At 42.4% G+C, this 17,922-nt stretch overlaps 1 protein-coding gene and 1 long non-coding RNA gene across 10 annotated transcripts in view; one reads left to right on the forward strand and one right to left on the reverse strand.

Moving 5' to 3' along the window:
- The window catches only part of MAGI1 (membrane associated guanylate kinase, WW and PDZ domain containing 1), a 685,858-nt gene that overhangs the window by 103,265 nt on the left and 564,671 nt on the right, over window positions 1-17,922 (forward strand). The gene's annotated exons all lie outside the window — the stretch shown is intronic.
- Window positions 10,956-17,922, reverse strand: part of LOC111533674 — a 32,161-nt gene continuing 25,194 nt past the window's right edge. The window contains exon 3 of the long non-coding RNA XR_002728939.1: window positions 10,956-11,347. This is a non-coding gene — a long non-coding RNA (uncharacterized LOC111533674). The remainder of the gene's footprint in view (window positions 11,348-17,922) is intronic.

Genomic DNA, 17,922 nt, shown 5'->3' on the forward strand with positions numbered 1-17,922 from the left:
AGGGGAGTGCTCTCAGCCCCTGACACAACCTCTTTCTTTCCCTGTGGGCCTGCGGGCCACCTCCAGGAAAAAGCTGACTTCTAAACAATTTCCTGGTGAGCCAGCTGGGGAAGGAGAGGATTTCCTTAGCTGAACACTGAGCACTGCCATTCAAAACAGACAACGCTAGCAAGCGTTGGAAATCTCAGGCAAAAGGGCAAGGGAGAAGTGTTGGGGAGGGGCTGGCTGAGGTCTGCAAATAGGTTGCAAGAGTTTTCAAGGTGTTTGTCAGGCTGCCATTCTTTTGACAGCTTCGAAATCTCCAACAGTAATAACTTGCTATTGGAATTCAGATTTCAGAATATAGGCCACCTTGTCTATTGCTAGTTTACTTCCCTGATGAGATTCTCTCCCTGGTACAGTGGGTATGGTGTAGGCTTTGCTCTCAGTAAGCTGTATAAAATTGTTAATCATCAGGAGGAGATACTGTCTGTGGAGAAAATTAGGTAGAGATTAAAACCAACAGCAACAACAACAACAACAACTTTGAAGCTGAGCTCAGTGGCGCACACCTGTAGCCCCAGCTACTCAGGAGGCTGAGGCAGGAGGATTGCTTGAGCCCAGGAATTTGCGATTGCAGTGAGCTGTGATTGTGCCACTGTACTCCAGCCTTGATGGCAGAGTGAGACCCTGTCTACCCACACACCACACACACACACCACATAGACATATACACACACGCACACACACGCACGAGACTTTGAAAGTGCAAGGTATTTTGGAGATTGCCCTCCTCTATAACTAATATATTAAAATGTACCCACTTTCCTGATGAAATGTAATATATATATATATCTACATAGGATTTTTTTTTTTTTTTTGAGAGGGAGTCTCGCTCTGTCACCCAGGCTGGAGTGCACTGGTGCAGTCTTGGCTCACTGCCTGAGTAGCTGTGATTACAGGTGTGTATCAACCACACCTGGCTAATTTTTGTATTTTTAGTAGAGACAGGGTTTCACCATCTTGGCCAGGCTGGTCTCAAACTCCTGCCCTCAGGTGATCTGTATGCCTCGGCATCCCAATGTGCTGGGATTACAGACGTGAGCCACTGCGTCTGGTCACTACCTAGGAATTTTTGATTTGCAGTTGACTTGCTGTGGATTACACTTAGGGATTTTGATTCTACTGTTTCTCTTTGTATTTTGCAGTCAGTTCCCTTCCTCCCACCATATTCCTGGTATTTCTAGGGCCTTGGGAGGTTTGTTAGCCTAGGTACTGTGTCTGTGGTACTAATAGATTATGTTACTCTGTTCTTAAAACCCTTCTGTGGCTTTCTGTTGATTTTAGGATGGTCAGTCGAAGTCCTTAACCTGGTCCTGTGTGTTCTGGCTTTTTTGTCTGCTGCCTAACAAAGCCCCCAGGCTTAGTAGCTTTAAAGAAAACGAATGATTTGTTATTGCTCATCATTTTGAGTTGGCCAGATAGTTCTTAGGCTGGTTTCTTCTGGGCTCACTCATCTGCTGAGTTCACCTGGGTGGTGGCTGAGCTGGAAGTTCTGATGTGACTACCTTTACATGTCTCTGGCCTTGGTACTGGCTGTCCTCTGAGGCACCTTTGTGTCTCTTCCACAATAGTTTATTTTCCTCCAGTAGGCTAGACTGGCTTCCTTACTTGGCAGTTTCAGGGCAGCATTTCAAAAGTGGGAAGGTGGAAGTGGCAAGGCACCTTGAAGCCCTTTCTTCAGAGCTCACACAGTGTCACCTTTACCACATTCTGTTGGTCAAAGCAACTTCCAGGCCAGCCGCAATTCAAAGGGTGAGATAGTAGACTGTACCCTTTTTTTTTTTTTTTGAGACAAAATCTCGCTCTATTGCCCAGTCTGGAGTGCAGTAGCATCCTCATGGCTCACTGCAGCCTCAACCTCCTGGGCTCAAGTGATCCTTCCATCTCAGCCTCCCAAGTAGCTAGGACCACAGGCACATACCACCACACTCAGCTAATTAAAACAATTTTTTGGCCAGGTGCGGTGGCTCACGCCTGTAATCTTAGCACTTTGGGAGGCCGAGAAGGGCGGATCACGAGGTCAGGAGATGGAGACCATCCTGGTTAACACAGTGAAACCCTGTCTCTACTAAAAATGCAAAAAATTAGCCGGGTGCGGTGGTGGGCGCCTGTAGTCCCAGCTACTGGGGGGGGGGCTGAGGCGGAAGAATGGCGTGAACCCGGGAGGCGGAGCTTGCAGTGAGCCGAGATTGCGCCACCGCACTCCAGCCTGGGCGACAGAACGAGACTCTGTCTCAAAAAAAAAAAAAAAAAAAATTCTTTTTGGTAGAGATGGGTTCTCACTTTTTTGCCCAGACTGGTCATGAACTCCTACCCACCTCGGACTCTCAAAGGGAACCACCATGCCTGACCTCTACCTCTTGATGGAGTTTGCTGCAGAGAATTCTATCTATAAAACCATTCTTCTTATTCTTTCCACATGCCTCCTTTTGTTCAACGTTTTAATCACTAGACTTCTTTCAGTTCTTTAAACTCACCTTGTTCTCCAGCTTTTGGCCTGAAAACCTGTGCTTCTGTCCACCTGAAATATTCTTTCTTGCCTGTTTTTTCTAGCTGACTGCTATACATAGTTTAGGTTTTAGCTTCAATGTCATTTACTGAGGGTGTTCTTCCTTTCCAAACATCCTAGATTTGGGGAACTGTAACCTCTCTTCTGTGATCGAATAGTTCCCTGTGTTTTCCTTGTCATAATAGCATTAATCATTCCTTTACTGAAATGTTTACTTTTTGTTTTTGTTTTGTCTTTCCTGATAAACTGCATACTGTAGAAAGGCAGGACTGGTATCTGCCTTGTTCTTTACTGTGTTTGTACCACCCACAGTGGCTTACTATAGATAGGACTAAGTAAATACTTGTGGAATGCAAATTAAATTGGTGCAGATTACTTGTTGATGTTTGCTCACAAGAAAATTTCAATGTCCCCCTTTGGAATATCCTACCACAACCTCCCCTTAAAAAAAAAAAAAAACAAAACTTTTTCTTCTCAGCCTACAATCTGGCATCAAGGAAATAGCCCAATATAAGAGGGACTTGGTTTTATAATTAGGTTGGGAGCCTTTTTCTTAGATGTACTGCACCATTAGTCCTGTTAAATTACTTGCTAACATGAAATCAATGTTTGGAAAAAGTCCTACCTGTAGTCTATAAAATAGATGGTTAAAGATGCCACCTTAAGCTAAGCCTTTATTTGTAAAGAACAGAGAAAGACTTTTCCCTGCTTCATCCAACCTATTGTTTCTTCTTTTTCTGAATCTCTGTTGTATTTAGAATCATGCTTATAATCCTGGCATTTTGGGAGGCTGAGACAGGAAGATCCCTGGACGTCAGGAGTTTGAGCCCAGCCTGGGCAACACAGCAAGATCCTGTCTCTATCTTAAAAAAAAAAAGTGGTAAAATATATTAAAAAAAAAAAAAAGAATCAGTTCATTACCCTAATTGCCCTCTAATTATTCTTATGTACATCTTGGTGTCTCACATAGATTCAGCTCTTTGAAGGAATAGGGATTTTTTGTTGTTGTTGTTATTTTTTTGAGACAGTCTTGCTCTGTCGTGCCCAGGCTGGAGTGCAGTGGCGTGATCTCAGCTCACTGCAACCTCTGCCTCCCAGGTTCGAGTGATTCTCCTGCCTTAGCCTCCCGAGTAGCTGGGATTACAGATTCCCACCACCACGCCTAGCTAATTGTTTGTATTTTTAGTAGAGATGGGGTTTCACCATGTTGATCAGGCTGGTCTCGAACTCTTGACCTCAGGTAATCTGCCCACCTCGGCCTCCCAGAGTGCTGGGATTACAGGTGTGAGCCACCGCACCTGGCCGAAATAGGGATATGTTTATACTACATTTATTTTCTGCTGTGCATACATACTATGATAAACAATAAAACAGGCTCATTTAAGATATCTTTCTTCTTTCTTCTTTTACTCCAAATACTGTATTTAGTGTAACTTAGGAGTTTCAAGGAGGATCTATCCTAATCTAGCCAATTGTAACTAGCCTCCAAGACTCCTCCCCTTCTCCCAGTAATTTTCACCTCCATATGTTCATGGCCTAGTATAGACTCCTCCTAAGCTGAGTAGGACTGACATTCAAGCCAACAGTATGTGGTAGAAATGACACAGTATTGTTCCCAAGGCTAGGTCATAACAGAATTGTGGCTTCTGCCTTGCGTTCTTGGATCTGTCACTCTGGGGTAGGCTAACTGCTATAGCATGAGGACAGACAAGCAACCAGTGGGAAAGGTCCCTGTAGTGTGGAACCAGGGTCTCTCGTCAGCAGCCATCTTAGTGAACCATTTTAGAAGCAGAAGCACATCCCTCAGCCCAAGTTAAGCCTTCAGATGAGTGTAGCCCTCACCAATATTTTGACTGCAACCACATGAGATCATGAGCCACGAACTACACTGTTCCTGACTTGTAGAAACTCCGTGAGATAATAAATGCTTATTGTTTTAGGCCACTACACTTCAGCCATTTTGCATTCTCTCTGGACTCCAAGGATAAGATAAGGCTTTAGTTTTCAAGTGGATTAATATTGAGTTAAGTCCTGGAACAGGTTCTTTCAGCCATACACACTTAAACAAAATACTTATTGAAACAAGTATAAGCTTCCCTAAATGCCGAATTTTCAATGGAGCATTTGGTTAGGTGCTGCCTAGAGGCAGATGGTATTGTTTTCTCTTTCATATCAAGATTTAAACTTTGAGAAGATAGAACTGTTAAGTAAATGTAGTCTGGTACAGGGTAATACAGCATCATACTTTATTTAAACATAATTATGAATCAGCTTTGGTTGCAAGTGATAGCGTAAGCAGGAAGGCTAATTTATTTTTTATTTATTTATTTATTTTTTTTGAGACGGAGTCTCCCTCTGTCGCCCAGGCTGGAGTGCAGTGGCCGGATCTCAGCTCACTGCAAGGTCCGCCTCCCGGGTTCACGCCATTCTCCTGCCTCAGCCTCCCAAGTAGCTGGGACTACAGGCGCCCGCCATCTCGCCCGGCTAGTTTTTTGTATTTTTTAGTAGAGACGGGGTTTCACCGTGTAGGCCAGGATGGTCTCGATCTCCTGACCTCGTGATCCACCCGTCTCGGCCTCCCAAAGTGCTGGGATTACAGGCTTGAGCCACTGCGCCCGGCCAAGGAAGGATAATTTATTATCTAGAGAAGGCAAAGTCTCATGGAACCCAAAGGGAAGGATGGAGAGGGTCTTATGAAGGATCTTTCCTCCGATTATGTTTCTTTCTAGGTGGGTTTTCTCGGATTTTCCATCTATAAGGTGGAATTTGGAAGCGCCTTTGGTTCTCTTATTGTATGATAGCTTTAGTCACAGAGAGTTTCTGTGATTTAGCTTCCTCAGAAGAGAGAATTTCATAGGTAGAGCTTCAAGTAGGTGCCCGTGCCTAAGGCAGTCAGCCATTGCTGGGGTGGGTGGAACTCTAGGGCTGCGCGGAGCGTTTTTCTGTTGATGGTATGTGTATGTTGGGGGTGCTGGGAATGCTGAAGGGGATTGTGTTTCAAAGAAGAAACCTGGGGGGCAGACACAGTCACCTGCTATGGGAGAGAGCAGTTTTAGAAAACATACCTAATCTTTCTTTTTTCTTTTTGTTTCTTGAAACTGAGTTTCACTGTGTCGCTTAGGCTGGAGTGCAGTAGTGTGATCTCAGTTCACTGCAACCCCTGCCTCCCGGGTTCAAGCGATTCAAGTAATTTGAAAAGAACATAATCCACAGGTCTTCGAACAGACCTTCTTTGCCTTATTTTGTACTGATTGGGAGAGAAAATGAGCAAGAAAATAATCTACAAATCAGATCAGAAGAATGCAAGTTCCCGGCATTCTGTCTTAACAAATCAAATAGGTTAGTGAAATATTTTGAAATATTTGTAAGCATTTGTGTCCACGAAAGTTAGAAAACTTGATACGATTTTTTCCCCTATTTCCATGGGCTTGGATTTTCAATCTCTTGACTTCTCTCTGTGGTTGATTTTCTGGACTATTTGGTAACTCCCAAGTTTCAGTAAAGTATTTAAACATGTGATAGTATTATAATGGAGAGCAGGTATTTTTAAACACGTAGTTCAGTGTCATCAAGCTTTTCTACGAGTTCGCATATACACTTACCCTACTCTAGTCACAGTGCAATGAAAAATCATTTGTACAATATACGTAGTGGTTTTCATTGTGTTTCAAATGATGTGTTTTATTTGAACCCACAATTGGGTTCAAATCCACATGTAATGGCAGGTTTTTATATGCCATGGAGAAGAAAAATGGCAGAACTATTTTTTTACTCTATAAGTTGAAAAGAGCACAAGAATGCAAGTGGGCTTTTGTTGTTGTTGAGACAGGGTCTTGCTCTGTCACCTGGGCTAGAGTACAGTGGCATAATCTCGGCTCACTGCAACCTTGACTTCTGGGCTCAAATGATCCTCCCACTTCAGCCTCCCAAGTAGCTGGGACTACAGTGTGTGCCACCACACCTAGCTAATTTTTGTCTTTTTTATAGACACGGGGCTTTGCCATGTTGCCCTGGCTGGTCGGAAACTCCTGTGCTCAAGCTGTTACTGGAAAGGGGTCTTGATCCAGACCCCAAGAGAGGGTTCTTGGGTCTCACATAAGAATTTGAGGCGAATCCATAAAGTGAAAGCATGTTTATTAAGAAAACAACAGAACCGGGTGTGGTGGCTCTCACCTGTAATCCCAGCACTTTGGGAAGCCGAGGCAGGTGGATCGCAGGTCAGGAGATCGAGAGCATCCTGGCTAACACGGTGAAACCCCGTCTGCACTAAAAAAATACAAAAAAATTAGCTGAGTGTGGTGGCGGGTGCCTATTGTTCCAGCTACTGGGAAGGTTTTGAGGCAGGAGAATCGCTTGAACCCGGGTGGCGGAGGTTGCAGTGAGCCGAGATTGTGCCACTGCACTCCAGCCTGGTGACAGAGCGAGACTCCATCTCCAAAAACAAACAGACAGACATAAAACAAAAAACATCCTTGATATCTGCCTGCGTGATGACTGAGTTTTTGTCAATTTTAGCCTATGTATGAGATGAATTTGAGTTAGATTGAGGAGAAAAGGTGAAAGGATGAATGAGGTATATAGGTAGGTTGTGGGACAGATGCTCTACAAACAGGTTCATTGTCACAGGTTTTTTTCTTCTTTTTTTTTTGAGGCAGTGTCTCTCTTTGTCACCCAGGCTAGGATGCACCGGCAGGATCATGGCTCACTGCAGCCTCGACCTCCTGAGCTTAAGTGATCTCTCCCGCTTCGGCTTCCCAAACTGGTGGGATTACAGGTGTGAGTCACTGTGGTGCTGGGCCTGCTTTTTCCATGAAATACACTGAAAGCATCAGTGATAGCCTCTTATGTCCTGCCCACCCATTATCATTGTATCTCAAAAAACTCATGCTAATTGCATTTTTAATTAAAACTGTTTCAGTCATCTTCGAGGTCCTTTTGAAGTAGAGAGAAGATTTCATTATTTTGCCTAGAGACTGAAATAATGGGCACCCTGCAAGGTGTGGTTTTCCTTGTGTAACAACTCTCATTGTGGTTGCATTTTTAGTGGAAAACATAGGTTTTAAAAGGAAACTACACCTTTCATATTTAAAAGAAGGCATTGACCCATTTTCTCTAGTGATTAGAACCGTGGAAATTAGACTTAATGTAGTTTGACATGTACTATAGAATTTAGTCTTTCGACTGAAAGGAAACAATTGAATACAGCAAGTAACACAAAGATACTTGCTTGCCACTGTGGCAATGTTGAGAGATGCAGTTGAGATTCCTGCCCTCACAGAGCAGTTGAGGCCAGTGGAAAAGCAATACATTGATTTCATCTCATGTGCTCCTGACAAATGAGGTCATCCAGTTTCTATTGAAACAATGGTACTAGTTCAATATCTGAAAAACTCTCTCGCTTTTAAGTTCATTCTTATATTCTTGTTGCCCCAAGTTCTCAGAGCAAGTGTAATCAGTGCTAGCTAATGGTTAATAACCAGCTCTGGGCAGGGGGCACTGATTGTAGTGTTTGCCAGTTTCCTTTGTGTAGATGCTCCCACCACGGCCAGTATTAAGTGACCAGTGTAAACTCACTGAACATAGTATTGGGAGGAGTTGCACACAGTTGGCTCTCTGGTGTTAATACATATCAGTCATTGCTCTACATACCAGGGGTGCATCAGTGAACATTGCTGTAAAAAAATCCTTGTCTTGATGGAATGGGGCAGGAAATAAATTCATGTGAAAGCAACTTGTGTTGCATATTAGGAGGGGAAAATTCTAAGAAAATAAAGAACAGAGTAAGGGGGATTATGTATACTAAAGGGACTTGGGCTGCAATTTTAAGTAGGGTGATCGTATTCCTCAAGTGGCTTAATTTTCAGATACTCATCATTCTTGATTGCTTTTTCTGAAAAGGACATGCTGTGTTAAGTAGTTGAGTTTCCTGAGCGCCAGGTGTGGTCTACTTGGCTCACTGTGAGGGCAGGATCTCCCTTCCCTTGATTCAATCCCTGACAGGTTAGAAATGAGCCTAAGACTCCCTTCTCTCACCTCAGAACCCTGTCACACTCTTGGCTGATGTTGATCTTGTGGTCAGCCCAAACCGCAGTCCCTTTTCCACAGGAACTGCCAGCCTAGCCAGGTTTTCCTCATTATATCATTTTACCAGTGATTGATTAAACCTAAAAGCAGTACTTTACATTGATCTCTGTGGTTTCTCATTATGTAAAAAAACTACAGAAGCACCCTGATTTATTGGCAAATAAATCTACATTTGTGACATCCTGAGTTGTTAATGCTGCTTGAAGCAATGTGTTCCAAAGTGTGGGGCCACCTGTGATGGGTGAGGGCATTGGGAGCAGTTCACACTTGTGGCGTTAAATGGCTTTGGCTCCTACAGTGAGACAGATGCTTTGCAGGTCACATTCAGTGGATGTGGTTATGTGAAGGAGAAAGTGTTAGTTTGGTGCCAGTGAGTCTTTAATATCTTCTTGTACTAGCAAATCTACCTTTTCAGGAGATGAAAAGGCAGTGGCGTTACCGGAAAGGGGTCCCCATCCAGACCCCAAGAGAGAGTTCTTAAATCTTGCACAAGAAAGAATTTGAGGCGAATCCATAAAGTGAAAGCAAGTTTATTAAGAAAGTGAAGAAATAAAAGAATGGCTATCCATAGGCAGAGCAGCCCTGAGGGCTGCTGCTTGCCCATCTTTATGGTTATTTCTTGATTATTCATGAGTTTTCCATGGAAGGGGTGGGCAATTCTTGGAACTGAGGGTTCATCCCTATTTATTTATTTATTTGAGATAGAGTTTCACTCTCGATGCCCAGGCTGGTGTGCAGTGGTGCAATCTCGGCTCACTGCAAACTCCGCCTCCTGGGTTCAGGTGATTCTCCTGCCTCAGCCTCCTGAGTAGCTGGGGTTACAGGTGTGCACCACCATGCCCAGCTAATTTTGTACTTTTAGTAGAGATGGGGCTTCACCATGTTGGCCAGGCTGGTCTTGAACCCCTGACCTCAGGTGATCCACCCACCTCAGCCTCCCAAAGTGTTGGGACTACAGGTGTAAGCCACTACACCCGACCCCCATTTTAGACTACATAGGCTTTCTGATGTTGCCATGGCATTTGTAAACTGTCATGTTACTGGTGGGAGTGTAGCAGTGAGGACAATCAGAGGTCACTCTCATCAACAGACTGGCTTCTTTACTGCAGCCTGTTTTATCAGCAAGGTCTTTATGACCTGTATCTTGTGCTGACCTCCTGTCTCATCCTGTGACTAAGAATGCCTTAATTTACTGGTATTACAGCCCAGCAGGTCTTAGTCTTATTTTATCTAACCCCTTTTCAAGATGGAGTTGCTCTGGTTCAAATCCCTCTGACGAGAGGGAGGTATAGGAAGGGAGAGAGAGAGAAAAGAAGACTTCAGTCTTGGATGTTCTGCAGATGACAGTTTTTAGGTAAAAATTAATAACATTCTTTTATTTACATTGTATTTATTTTTCAGACTACCTTTTATTTAGAGTAGGTGATAACACACAATAATGTAATAAAATTTCCTTTCAGGTTAAATCTATTGAAGTTAAAAAATGAATTCATTGAAAGAAATACTAAATAACATAAATGGTTTTGATTTGAATTTTTATTTTACTAGTTGTGTGATCTTGAGTAAGGTACTTAGTACTTGCCACCTCAGTTTACTCATCTGCAAAATGGGGACAAAAGCATTTACCTCAAACGGTAGTTGTGAGGACTGTATGAGTTAATATGACCAGGGTTTACAGCTCACACCTGTAATCCCAGCATTTTGGGAGGCTGAGGCAGGTGGATCGCTTGAGCCCAGGAGTTCAAGACCACCCTGGGCGAGATGGTGAAACTGTCTCTACAAAAAATACAAAAATGGGCAGAGTGTGGTGGCTCGTGCCTGTAGTCCTAGCTACTCAGGAGGCTGAGGTGAGAGGATGGCTTGAGCCCAGGAGATGGAGATTGCAGTGGGCCAACGTCGCCCCATTGCACTCCAGCCTGGGCAACAGAGGGAGATCCTGTCTAAAAAAAAAGTCCATTAAGGATGGTTAAGATTATATGAAAGAGCTTTTTTTGAGAGGTTGGGGTTCTTTATTTTTATCAATCTAACAAACATGTTCTAATTGTTGAAGGAGTGTTTAGTATTCTAGGTTATAGAAATAGAAAGAGGAATAACCAGTATTGTGTGAATATAGTGAACAAAGTTCCCATTGTCTTTCTGCCAACTCTGCATCAGGGAATTATGTGGTCACTGGTCTTGGGTTGTTTACAGTTGTCCTTGTTGGGTCAAGGTGAGCCTTTTTACATCAAATCTGGGCAAGGTGCCCTTTATTGTCATTCTGTTTGGCCTTTCAGCCAGCTTTTTGTGTATAAATAATACAAACAAAAACAAAAACACTACCTGCACTGAGGCCTTTTATTACCTTGGAATTTATTTCCAAAGGAAATATCAAGGACAATTCAGTGGAAGAAAAAGTGGAAATTTAAAGGTGACTTAAACAGGCATCTGGTTTTTTCTTCCTCTGCCATCTCATGGCTTAAATGATAAAGTCTTCTCAATTCCTGGATGAGCAGTGGAAGTAGACGAGGCAGAGACACAGTCATGGAGCAGCCTATCCCATGGTGAACTCTACAGGACTTGTGCTCCCCCAGTGATAGAAAATGTTTTATGGGGAGATCAAAGGATCTTGTGGTCAAATTTGGCTAAGACCAGCAAACGTAAAGCTCAACAGACTTATTTATTTTCATGACTTCTCTCAGAGGGTTTTTATGGACAGAAATTCATCAAGATGCGCTACAAAAGAAAATAATAATAACAATTGCCTTTTATTTAGCACTTACTATGTGCCAGGTATGAGCATGAGTACTTTACATGCATTAACTTGTAAATTCCCACAACGGTCTTGTGAGGTAGGCATGGCTGTTTATTCTCATTTGTTATATGAGAAAACTGAAGCATGGAGCAGCAAGGGGCAGTGTGTGGGATGTGGGGTTTCCTTAACCGAATCTGACCAGAGACAGGTTTAAATACTGGACCTGCGGTAATTAAGAGCCCACCAAACCAATCTGGGAAACCTGTTCTAATACTCTAAGCAAGCTGTGACTTACAGGTAGATAATTTGGGGATGTGGGATGGCCTCACTCTTGCCTCATGTTGTTTGAGCATTCTGATTTCTGCCCCAGAAATGATGACTTCTCCTAGAATCCTTGTGTTATATCAGTTCATCTCCCAATGATATTCTTGCTTGGTTTGATGCTAGAAATTCTTGAAATGGGACTCATATCTTAAAGTGACAGGCTTAATTTTCTTTCTTTTTTTTTTTTTGAGATGGAGTCTCGCTCTGTCGCCCATGCTAAAGTGCAGTAGCGCAATCTCAGTTCACTGCAAGCTCTGCCTCCTGGGTTCACTCCTTTCTCCTGCCTCAGCCTCCTGAGTAGCTGGGACTACAGGCGCCTGCCACCACGTCCAGCTAACTTTTTGTGTTTTTTAGTAGAGACGGGGTTTCACCGTATTAGCCAGGATGGTCTCGATCTCCTGACCTCATGATCTGCCCGCCTCAGCCTCCCAAAGTGCTGGGATTACAGGCGTGAGCCACTGCACCCAGCTGACAGGCTTAATTTTCTAATTTTACAATCTTCTGGAGAGGGAGATGCATTCCCACTGCTGTAGACCAACCTTTCTTAATTTGGGCATTTTAGTAGCTTCTTTGGAAGGCAAGAATTTGATATTTGGAAAGGGAAGACAGATTTGAATAGGGCTGTGATCCTACTTTAGTCCAGTGAAAGAGCACTTGATTAATAAATCATTTAAATCCTCCTAAAGTTAAAAGGATGGAAAATGCTACTTTTTAAATCAAGGTTTTAAATGCATGTCGTCAACTGGTAAAGAGCTGTAATGGCATTTTTTTTTACAGATAGTCTTAGCTTCAATTATTCATACATCTCCTTGAATTATTTTAGTATTACCCAACTGATGAAATAATGTTGGATAAATTACTGTTTCTGCTCCTGTGGACAGCTGAGTCTAATACTTAAAAAACACTTTAATTATTTTCTATTAATATTACTCTTAATGTAAAATTCAGGTTCATTGATGCTGCAAGATTAGGTACTTATCGTCTGTGGTTTCAGAGCTGATGCTAGTTGGAATTGCTTCTTTGTGGTAATGAGGAAACAGCGCTCTTTTGTGCAAATGGAGAGAGCTGTATTTTAGACCCAACATGTTACTTGGCCAAATATGCTTGTGCAGTGCACCCCCTGTATAGCCATATGTGATTGGCCAGCTTTATCTCGTATCTCCCGTAGCACCCTTAACATCTCCTTGCTAATTCTCATCTCACTTAAAGTTACTTGTTGAATGTCTCTCATTCTTGCTAGAGGGTAGACTCCCTCAGGTATGGGCTTATATTTGTCATATTTATTCTAAGGACAAATACAGTGCCAGGTATGATGTTTATTATTTCAGATGTTTATTGAGACCAGGCACAGTGACTCATGCCCGTGATCCCAGCACTTTGGGAGGCCCAGGCGGGCGGATCATGAGGTCAAGAGGTCGAGACCATCCTGACCAACATGGTGAAACCCCATCTCTACTAAAAATACAAACAAATTAGCTGGGTGTGGTGGTGTGTGCCTGTAGTCTCAGCTACTTAGGAGGCTAAGGCAGGAGAATTGTTTGGACTTGGGAGGCAGAGGTTGCAGTGAGCTAAGATAGCACCACTGTACTCAAGCCTGGGTGACCAAAAAAAAAAAAAGATGTTTATTGAATGCAAGCTTAACATTTGCATGCATGGGTGGGTAGATGGATACATATGGAATGGACAGAGCAAGTATAGGTCTTACATAGAAGAATTAGAAATCTTTTGCCTGGGGCATGCGATCCTGGGATCTTGGAGTCAAAATTGCAGGCCTGTATGGAATAATCAAATTTTATCTAAGCACTTCTAAGCCCTAAGGGAAGCTATAATTTGCAAATCTCCTCTGTTTTGAATCTCTTGTGTTCAGCATAGCCAGATGTTCCTGTTATCAAGAAAAAATGTTATGTTTTCCTATTATGTGTAATCCTAACAGAGTTCCTCATAGACATAGTTGTAAGTTGGGTCTTCTAATGGCTATGGGAAGGGGCTGGAAATATACCGGTGGTTATTATTTGACACAAACCTACTGATCTTCTGACTGGCTGGTTCTTATTACTGTCTCTCCTTTCTGTACACCAATTTTCTTTGGGGGTGAAGTGCTGGCATTGCAATGCTGCATTGATTCATTGTGTTCTCTTCTGAGGTGTAATCATTTCCCTAGGCTGCTGTAATAACATATCACACTGGGTGACTTAAAACATCAGAATTGTATTCTCTCGTAGTTTCAGAAGCTAGAAGTCTGAAGTCAAGCAGGGCCTTGCTTCCTTTGAAGGATCTATGGATCCTTTGCCTTGCTTGTTGCTTTCTAGCTTCTGGTGGTTTCCAGCAATCCTTGGCATCCTTGATTTGCATCTGTGTAACTCCAGTTTCTACCTCCTCTTCACATAGCTGTCTTCCTTCTGTGTGTATCTGTCTCTGAGTATCTGCTCACTTTTATAAAAGGACACTAGTCATATTGGTTTTAGGGATTCCCCTGATTCATTATGACCTCAACTGATTATATCTGCAAAGGTCCTATTTCTAAATAGGGTCACATGTGGTTCCAGGTGGACATGAACTTTGAGGGGACGCTATTCCACCGTGGTATACCAGATTTTAACTCTTGCATTGGTTGCTAATGTACGACTCTAGGTCTAGTGTCTGCTGCTTTTTGTGTGTGACCTTGTCTCTCTTTCTGTAAAAGGGAACTAATAATAGTACCTGTATCTCAGGAGATTTTGAAGGTTAAATGAGTGATGGAGATAGACCATGTTAATACAGAGCTAGCACATGGCAAGTACTTGATACACTCCTATTATTATTATTATTATTATTCCTTTCTTTCATATCTAACCAAAATGTATTTTCTATATTCTTTCCTTTTGTGTGTATGTGTGTGTGTGGTTGGAGACAGGGTCTCACTCTGTTGCCCAGGCTGGAGTGCGGTGGTGCCATCATGGCTCACTGTGGCCTCAACCTCCTGGGCTCAGGCTAACTTACTTTCTTGATTTTCTTCTGTGTTCCTTTAACTTTTACTAGCACGTTGCGGACAACTGTCAATCATTTTGATTGATTCTCCTTTGATTGATTTTGTGGAATGACCTTTTCTTGAGGAGGAATGGATTAAAAGAGAGGTAAGAGCTTCTGTGTTGATTGGAGGTTATTCCAATATGGTGGTAAAGATCTTAAGAAAATTATAAGTCATCCAGGCGTAGTGGCTCATGCCTGTAATCCCAGCACTTTGGGAGGCTGAGGTGGGAGGATCACTTCAGGCCAGAAGTTCGAGACCAGCCTGGCCGATATGGTGAAACCCCGTCTCTGCCAAAAAATATAAAAATTAGCTAGGCGTGGTGGCTCATGTCTGTAGTCCCACCTACCTGGGAGGCTGAGGTAGGAGAATCACTTGAACCTGGGATGCAGACATTGCAGTGAGCTGAGATTGTGCCCCTGCACTCCAGCCTGGGCAGCAGAGTGAGACCCTGTCTCAAAAAAAAAAAAAAAAAAAAAAATGATAAGTCATTGCTAAAATATAGATTGATTTAATAATCTTATCTTCTCAAATCAATTTTTTTGATTACACATTGGCCTGAGCAAAATACCATGTAGTAGCTTTCTTCCAACATGGCAAAACAGTGTTAAATAATTCTGCAGTGGGTTAAAATGATAGTAAAAGTCAAAATTACATGTTTCCTTTTTCTGTGCAATTATAATCTGAACTGAACTCAGTTTGGCAGTAGGGTCAACTATAACTAAAAACTGCAGCCCTATTCCATTTTGTTCTTACCAAATGTAAATGTTGTCATATAAATTAAAACCCATGGGGGGAGGGTAATTCAATTAATCTTAATTTTCATTTTCTTCTGTAATGTGAAATTAAAGAAAAGTTGTTAATGTTTTTGGGAAGGGGAAGAATGGGCTAAATTAATTGTACTATATTGTGTTAAAAATATTTCTAAAGTCCCAGGAGAGAGTGAAGCTTATAAATATGGAATGCCTTGAGGTGATTGAATCTAGCAGAATAGAGATTAGGTTTTCACCTGACACATGTGTTATAACCTTAAAAAGAGATGGTTCAGGATTAGAAATTCATATGGTGTTTGTGTGTGACTGTCAGAATTTGATGGAAGATCCAATATGTTCTGTTCCCCACTGCTTAAAACTAAAAAGAAGATAATTTTAGAGCCCTTGTTTTTTAATATCACTGTTTTTAATGACTATCACAGGGGTCTTTGAGAAATTGAGGGCACAGGTCTAGATGTTTAGCTGGAAGAAAAAAATACAGCAGGAGGCAGGTGGAAAACAGTTCTTTAAATAGATGGCTAATATGTGTAAATGAAGTCTGCCTCATTTTGTGTGGGCCCTAAAGGATATGAACAGGACTGTTGTGGGTAATTTGTGATGTGCAAAAGCTCCCTAAAATAAGTGTGTCTGCCAAGAAGTATGGTTTGTTCACTGATTCAGAGCTCTCTGAGGCTAGTCTGGGTCACTGCGAGAAGTTTGTGTGAATTTAAACATCGGATCTGAAGTTAGACCAAGTGATCGCTTAGATTTATTTCATTCCTGAGTTTCCAGGAATCTTAAGTTGGTGACCAATGGGATGAAATTGAAAAATGTTAAAAGGGGGCAAGATGATGGAAGGTCTGTGATGTCTGGCTAAAACTGAGAGTTCTAATGTTCAAAGCAGTAGTTAGATATTAGGAAGCAGGCTAACAGACTATATGAGGGAAATTATTCCAGCCTTCTATAATGGTCACTGTTAACAAAGCCTCGAATGGGGAACTATGCCTTTTTCTAACTTGAAAAATGAGAGCGAGAGAGAGAGAGAAAGAAAGAGCGAGAATGAGAATGAAAATATATCCAAATTGCCTCCTGATACCTTCTCTAGTATAAACATATTTTCTTTTGGTTTTGTTTTTTTGGTTTGTTTTTGTTTTTCTTTTCTTTTCTTTTTTTTTTTTTTTTGAGACAGGGTCTTATTCTGTCACCCGGGCTAGAGTACAGTGGCACATTTGTAGCTCACTACAACCTCAAACTGCTGGGCTCAAGAGATCCTCCCCCTCAGCCTCCCAAGTAGCTGGGACCACAGGTGTGTGCCACCACTCCTAGCCAATTTAAAAATTTTTTTGTAGGCCGGGCGTGGTGGCTCAAGCCTGTAATCCCAGCACTTTGGGAGGCCGAGACAGGCGGATCCCGAGGTCAGGAGATCGAGACCATCCTGGCTAACATGGTGAAACCCCGTCTCTACTAAAAAATACAAAAAACTAGCCGGGCGAGGTGGCGGGCGCCTGTAGTCCCAGCTACTCGGGAGGCTGAGGCAGGAGAATGTAATAAACCCGGGTGGCAGAGCTTGCAGTGAGCTGAGATCCGGCCACTACACTCCAGCCTGGGCGACAGAGCCAGACTCCGTCTCAAAAAAAAAAAAAAATTTTTTTTTTGTAGAGATGGGGTCTCCCTATGTTGCCCAGGCTGGTCTGAAACTCCTGGGCTCAAATGATCCTCCTGCCTTAGCCTCCCAAAGTACTGGGATTTACAGGCATGAACCATTACATCTGGTTCTTGTGTAAGCATTTTGGAGGTTAAGGAGTCGAAAATCAAGTTGTTTTTACATTTATAATTTCAGAATGAGAAGCCAGCATTTTGTCTCCTGGGGGGAAGCTCCCTCAAAATCAATGACATTAATTTAGTGTTCTCCAAAGGAAAAGCCAGTGGAATTGTGTTGAGCAAGGATCATGAAAACTGATAGTCTTCAGTCTTCACAAATCAATGTTAACCATACTGTCTGGTTTCATGTATAGTGAGTGCCCTTGTGGGCACAGTATTGTTTGACAGAATAATTTGGGAGTCCAATAATTTGAGATTCCCTTTTGACTAGTTTGCATTTTGTTTTGTTTGCTTGTTTGTTTGAAAATGAGGTTTATTATCCTTCCTTAAGAACAACAGATGACTCTGCAGTATAATTGAACTCCTCTTAACTTTTTGTAAGCATTCTACTTAACTTGCATTTATTTGTTGGTAGGGATAATTTGAAGAGAATAGCATTTTAAATTCTCTGAATTTAAGCAAACGGTAATTTTAAGCTGACCTGCATAGCCACCAAGTGGTAGAATGAAAACAACTCATTTGTTGGGAAAAGAAATCAGTTTAAGAATGTTGTGGAGGCTGGGCACGGTGGCTCACGCCTGTAATCCCAGCACTTTGGGAGGCCAAGGCAGGTAGATCATGAGGTCATGAGATCGAGTCCAGCCTGACCAAC

This window comes from Piliocolobus tephrosceles, chromosome 2, assembly GCF_002776525.5.
Source record: "Piliocolobus tephrosceles isolate RC106 chromosome 2, ASM277652v3, whole genome shotgun sequence".
In the NCBI taxonomy this organism is placed as follows: Eukaryota; Metazoa; Chordata; class Mammalia; order Primates; family Cercopithecidae; genus Piliocolobus; species Piliocolobus tephrosceles.